The sequence below is a fragment of the Zingiber officinale genome, chromosome 5A (assembly GCF_018446385.1).
Source record: "Zingiber officinale cultivar Zhangliang chromosome 5A, Zo_v1.1, whole genome shotgun sequence".
NCBI classification, from domain to species: domain Eukaryota; kingdom Viridiplantae; phylum Streptophyta; class Magnoliopsida; order Zingiberales; family Zingiberaceae; genus Zingiber; species Zingiber officinale.
In genome coordinates, this window is record NC_055994.1 from 89,227,745 (window position 1) to 89,234,108 (window position 6,364).

Here is a 6,364-nt window from a genome sequence, read left to right on the forward strand (position 1 = left end):
TATAAACAATCACCCACGCAGTTAATAATTTAACAAACTGTAACAGTGATAATATGACTCAAAAACAACCCCACTCAACTACACCCATAAAACTCAAAATATATTCCTACTCCACTACACTCATAAAGCTCAAATCCGACGATAAGATCAACTTACCTCTTCTGCCGTCCAGGCAGGCATGTAGTAAAATAAATCCAAATAAAAACTCATCGACAATGTCCATATAAGATCCAAGTATATCAAAATAGGAGAAGTCTCAACATAGTCTAGTAAAAGACACCAAAAGACAAATAAACATCCTCGTGGACTGCAGGGGACTAGCGACTGGAACTCTCTGGACAACATCAACCTGAAAATAACAACGGAGGAGAGTGTGAGTCCAACACTTAGCGGGTAACAACTGATATGCATAATAAAGAATATAACAACTAGCCCTAATCATGCATACAGTTTCCTAATACAAGAAAGATAAATGCAACTGAGGAATACAGGAGAAAACTGTACTAACCAGGACCAAGGTATAAGGATAACAAGGTCGTCAGACCGAGAATGTCATAATCCTGTATGCATGTCAATCATATGCATCCATCCAAATGCAGCAAATAAATGCAGCAAACACAAACACAATCAATAAATGCAGCAAACACAAACACAACCAATAAATGCATCATGCATATGATGTCAATGACATGTCATGGTCACCCGTACTCTCCAGTCAGCCGTCTCACACACGATGGTGAGACCGAGTGGATAGGGCTGTGACAACCGTGCACTCTGCCATCACTACTCCTGATGAGTGACCGAGTGGATGGGATGCTGTCGGAGTACACCTATCCTCCTTACCCCAAATCATAAATGGGGGAGCTCAATGCTCTCATCTCCCGGTACACGATGACGGGAAGGGATCCCTGTCCTGCTACAACGCTGCGTCACACTAACCCATGAGTGGACCAACGGATCCCTTGACAGAGCACCTGCTGCAACACACCCTGCCTGAATATACCACTAACCCATGAGTGGTCGTGTGTGCAGATACATGTAACTGGCGATGTGCTCAACAATAACGGAGCCGACAATCGCACAACATGCAATCATGTGAATGGTGCATGACACTAAGCATGGGCATATCATGAATCAATCCATATTGTTGGGACCAAAATGTAGCTAGAGGGCGGGGGGGGTGGTGTCGCCCTTTTTGCATGTCACGAGGTGCTCCAAATTAATAAAGATTAGAACTCATTGTAATTAAAGTAATCACGTGTAGTAAGGAGTCCCAAGTCGTATTTTTTTTTCCAAGGATAACTAGTGAGTGTGTGAAAATTCTAAAATTGATTCGAATTGAGTTATCACATCCACAAGGTCAAGCTAGCACTTCCATTCGATTCACAACTCAAACTAAATTCTTATATAATCAAGAATTAAATCAAACAAGGTTCATTCTCATCTTCACATGATACACTCATCTCAACAACTTCGTGTCAAATAAATTTGGATTCTTATTCATCCACAATTCAGAAACACAAATACAATCAACAATCAAACTCATAGAACCCAAATTAGCATTCATTTCACATCTATAATCAAATTCAAAAACTAAACTCAAATGCTTAATCACAGCAACAGGTAATCTCACAAGCTCAACACATCAATATTGAACAGAAATTATATTCTAGGGCTCAAGTTTAACATCAAACATTCATGCTAGATTATAGTCATAAGATCAATTGTATTGAGCTAGAATTTGTAAACGGAACAAAACTACAAACAATTAACTAAACAAAACTGAAAGAAAAAGGTTAGTAATTAACTAAACTACAAACAATTGAAACAGATTTTAGATTGCAGACTCAACAATAACAAAGTTGTAAGCGGAATTCAGAATTGGATTTGAGAAAGAAATTCAACAAAACGAAATAGCAAGAAAAATGAATCAGATCTGAGGATCTGAGCAAGTTCAATAGCAATTCAAAAACAAAACAAAGAAATCTAAACCCTAATCATTCCACAAACCAAACCGTAGCAACCTTCTTCAATCTGCTAGGAAACCTCCAAAACAAAAGTGCTCTCGGAAACCTCCTTTCAAGCACCCAACAGACAATTCCCGAGCTTCAGCTATTTCCATAGGGCACTCACAGCTAACGGAAACCTCCGTTCAAGCTCCATCCATCTGGAAACCTCATCGGCCGAAGAAACAGAGCAAAGGTTCTATGATTTGCAAAGCTAAGTAAATTGATCAAATCTACTTAACCTCGCTGCGGAATGACGATCGGAAAAGGTCCAGTAGCTCTCAGGAGACCTCCCTCTAAGCTCTGGTTGAGGCGAAGATCGCCGTTCGGGAAACCTCCCTCAACAGGATCGCGGCAGTGAGCAGAACCTAAGTCGCGTCCGAGAAACCTCTCTCAACACTCTCTGATCACTGGAAGATGAACGCCGGTAGCTGGAAGTCGTTGTCGGTGAAGAAGAAGACGAACCGGATCTGATCTGAGGAATGGGAGCAACGGCGCCGCAAGGAAGAAGAAGATGGCACTGTAGCAAAATCGCGAACACGCCGAGCCCAAGTGTTCCTGTAGCTTCTCGCGGGATTTAAACCCCTTCTTATCTGATCGGACGGTCCAGAACAATCCGGGCCTTGATCAACGGCTGGATGAGGTCAGATCTGGATTAAAACTTCTGGATATTCATCAATGGACGAGATCTGCTCCTCATTAGGTCGGATGGACCAGATGCTTGACGGATGGCTCAGATCTCTCCAATCTTCAATGGACGGCTCATAATGCTCCAAGGTTTGATCGCCTCATTAAGCCCTTGATTTGAGCCCAAATGCGGTCTGATTTGATTGGGTCCATGACCATTTTGATGCCTACAAAATAATAATCAAAGATTAGCATCAAATACCATGATAATTGGCTAAATTATAATTAAGTCCAAAGTCACATGCAATTATGAAATATAATGTATATGTGAGATTAAGCTATGAATAAACCATCAAAAGCATGCATTATGAATCAAGATAATATAGCCAAAATCATGGTTATCAGGGGGTGAATAGCTCGGTGTGATCTTCGTGCTTGACGTTGCTTGTTTCTTCAAAGATGTGCAGCGGAAATACAAAGAAACAAAATACAACAACGCTAACAAATGGATTTTACTTGGTATCCACCTCACAAGAGGTGACTAATCCAAGGATCCACACACTCACGCACCCTCCACTATGAATAACACTCCTTTATGGTAACTACCAAAGGCGGAGAAGCTCTACAATCTCTCAATACAAGAAGAAAGCAAAGGGAAAAACAAATACAAGAAATCTTACAGGTTTTACAACCGAAAACCCTAACCCTAGCTTCTCCTTCTTGTTGTGTTCTCGCCTCTTGACTTGGATGTCTCTCTAAGATCCCTCAAGAACTGGCGATCTGAACCTCAAGAGATGCTGTGGAGTCGCTGGTGAAGATCAGAGATGAATCGGTGAAGTTCTGCCAAAGTTCTCGAATGCCTGCAGCTATAAACGATGCCAACGGTCGAATCCCGATCGATTGGATTGCTCCCAATCGATCGGGGAGGCTTTGGATCGATCGGTTGATCGATCCAGAGCGCCTCTGTGCTCTGGAAAAATTCCTGGATCGATCGGTTGATCGATCCAGGGCTTATCGCACGAAGTCGCGCCTCCCAATCAATCCACTGATCGATTGGGAGCTCTGGATCGATCGGCTGATCGATCCAGAGGTGTTCTGTTCATGCGATGCTTCTCCCCAATCAATCCACTGATCGATTGGGAGGAGCTTTGTCGTGGGGACTCACCCGATCGATCGACCGATCGATTGGGCATGATCTAATCGATCGGCTGATTGATCCAGATCTTGGTTTTTGCCCAAACCAAATCCAAAGCCCCCTAAACCAACATCCAGTCAACTATGACTTGTTGGTACATAAAACCTAGCATATGGTCACCCTTGACCAGCTAGGATTCTCTCACCAAGTGTCTGGTCAATCCTTTTGACCCACTTGGACTTTTCTCCTCTTGCCAAGTGTCCGGTCAATCCCTTTGACCTACTTGGACTTTCACCAGATGTCTGGTCAACCTTGACCCATCTGGATTTCCCTTGCCTGGCTTCACTCACCAGGACTTTCACCTAGCTTCACTCACTAGGACTTTCATCTAGCTTCACTCACTAGGACTTTCACCTAGCTTCACTTACTAGGACTTTCACCTAGCTTCACTCACTAGGACTTTCCAACTGCCTGGCTTCACTCACCAGGACTTTCCAACTGCCTGGCTTCACTCACCAGGACTTTCACCTAGCTTCACTCACTAGGACTTTCCAACTGCCTGGCTTCACTCACCAGGACTTTCCAACTGCCTGGCTTCACTCACCAGGACTTTCACCTAGCTTCACTCACTAGGATTTTCACCTGGCTTCACTCACTAAGATTTCCTTCTGCCTGGCTTCACTCACCAGGACTTTCCTTCTGCCTACCTTCACTCACTAGGACTTTCTTCTGCCTGGCTTCACTCACCAGGACTTTCCTCTGCCTAGCTTCACTCACTAGGACTTTCTTCTGCCTGGCTTCACTCACCAGGACTTTCCAGTCAGGTATCCGGTCAACCTTGACCTACTTGACTTTCCTTCACATCTCAACTGGTCAACCTCGACCAAGCGGGAATTGTATCAACAATCTCCCCAAATGAACAACTGCACCTGCATTGTCCATATCATCTAAACCCAATATATTGTCAAACATCGAAACCCAAACCAAGACTCAAGATTGGTCAACCAGGTCAACCTTGACCTAAAGGATATTGCACCAACACACACACACACACAATATATATAATGTGCACCACAAGTCAATGAATCAAATCAAAGGTACACATATCCGATAAGGTATAAAAACCTAGGTCCTGAACATAGTGAAGCATAATTATATCACTACGCCTATAAGCATGTATGATCAGGTAAATAATAACATGTAGTGCAAAACAAGTAAACAAACAAGCATGTATTAGATTAGGTAGTGACAAATCGAAATAGATAGAAAACATAACCATTGCTATTTGTTAAATTCATTACTATGCATATCAAATGACATAAAGTCAAAGTACCCGCCTCCAATAGAAAGGTCCAAATCCGACATCAAGATGCTCGTCTTGCGTCAAAGTCCTGTGGTATCAAACATAATGTCTAGTTTAGCTAATTCTATCATACAACAATTAGCCAAACTAAATTCTAATCCAATTAATCAATTAGGGTTAACTTCATTAACCCTAATCGTTCCACCTTCTAATTAGGACTTACTATAACATAATCCATCATAGATTCAACACAAAAACTCACCTAAATCTATACTTACCCACTGCTAGAGAAGGTTATAGTCGGATCCAGTGGCTGCAGCAAGGTGAAATTGCTGATCAACAACACAATTATCCTATTTCATCAACAACATGAATCACTTACCCTAACCCTTACCTAAATCACAGATCTCTGCTATTGATCTGCAGCCAAAGAGGTGCTTCCGGAACCAAGACAACCAACAACAAAAACCTACCCTGCCGGAACAGTGTTGTGGTGGTGAACTAGGGCAGAGGGAAAATTGCTCGACGCTTGGCTGAGGAGGAGCGACACCCAATGATCTCTTGCTCTGAATCGATGCCTTCTCTGTGGAGGAGACCAAGCACAAGAGAGATAAGCAAAAAGGGTAGAAGAGCAAGGATAGGGTTCAAGCAACCTACCTCAGTCGCCTACCCACACTCTCCGCTGTGATGATCTAGGGCACAGCCAAGTGGAGGGTCGGATGAGGCGTCAGCGCTAGGGCAGCAGCAAGGGATCGGCGGTGTCGCAAGCCCAAAGAGGAGGAGGAGTCGGCCAGAGAACTAGGGCTGAGGTGCGACACCCGGCGGTGCTAGGGCACAGGTGACGGCGGCCGGCGCTAGGGTTCCTGTGGCCGGTGATCGGCACGCCGATTAGAAGAGAGGAAGAGACGACTCTCACCGTCGGCGGCCTGGCTTCAGGCAGAGAAAACAGCGAGATTGGAAGAAGGGCTTGGTGACGAAAAGGGAAAGAAGGTTTGGCGTTACGGTAGAATAAGGGGAGAAGGAGGAGAAACTGTCTCGAGCGGTTAGGGCTCGGGTTCGACAGTGAGGGAAAGAAAACGACGATTGGGGGAGAAAGAAAAGAAATGGAAAAGAATAAAAATAATTAAACTTTTCCTTTCTTAGATGGGGTAACCTAAACAGGCTCTCCCGGGCCCCGTTTTTACCCCCATTAACTCGTCCATACGAGCTCCGAAAAATTTCCGAAAAATTTCCAAAAATTTCGGAAAATTCCCTTATTATTATTCGCTATTTTTTCGATATTTTACACCAGAC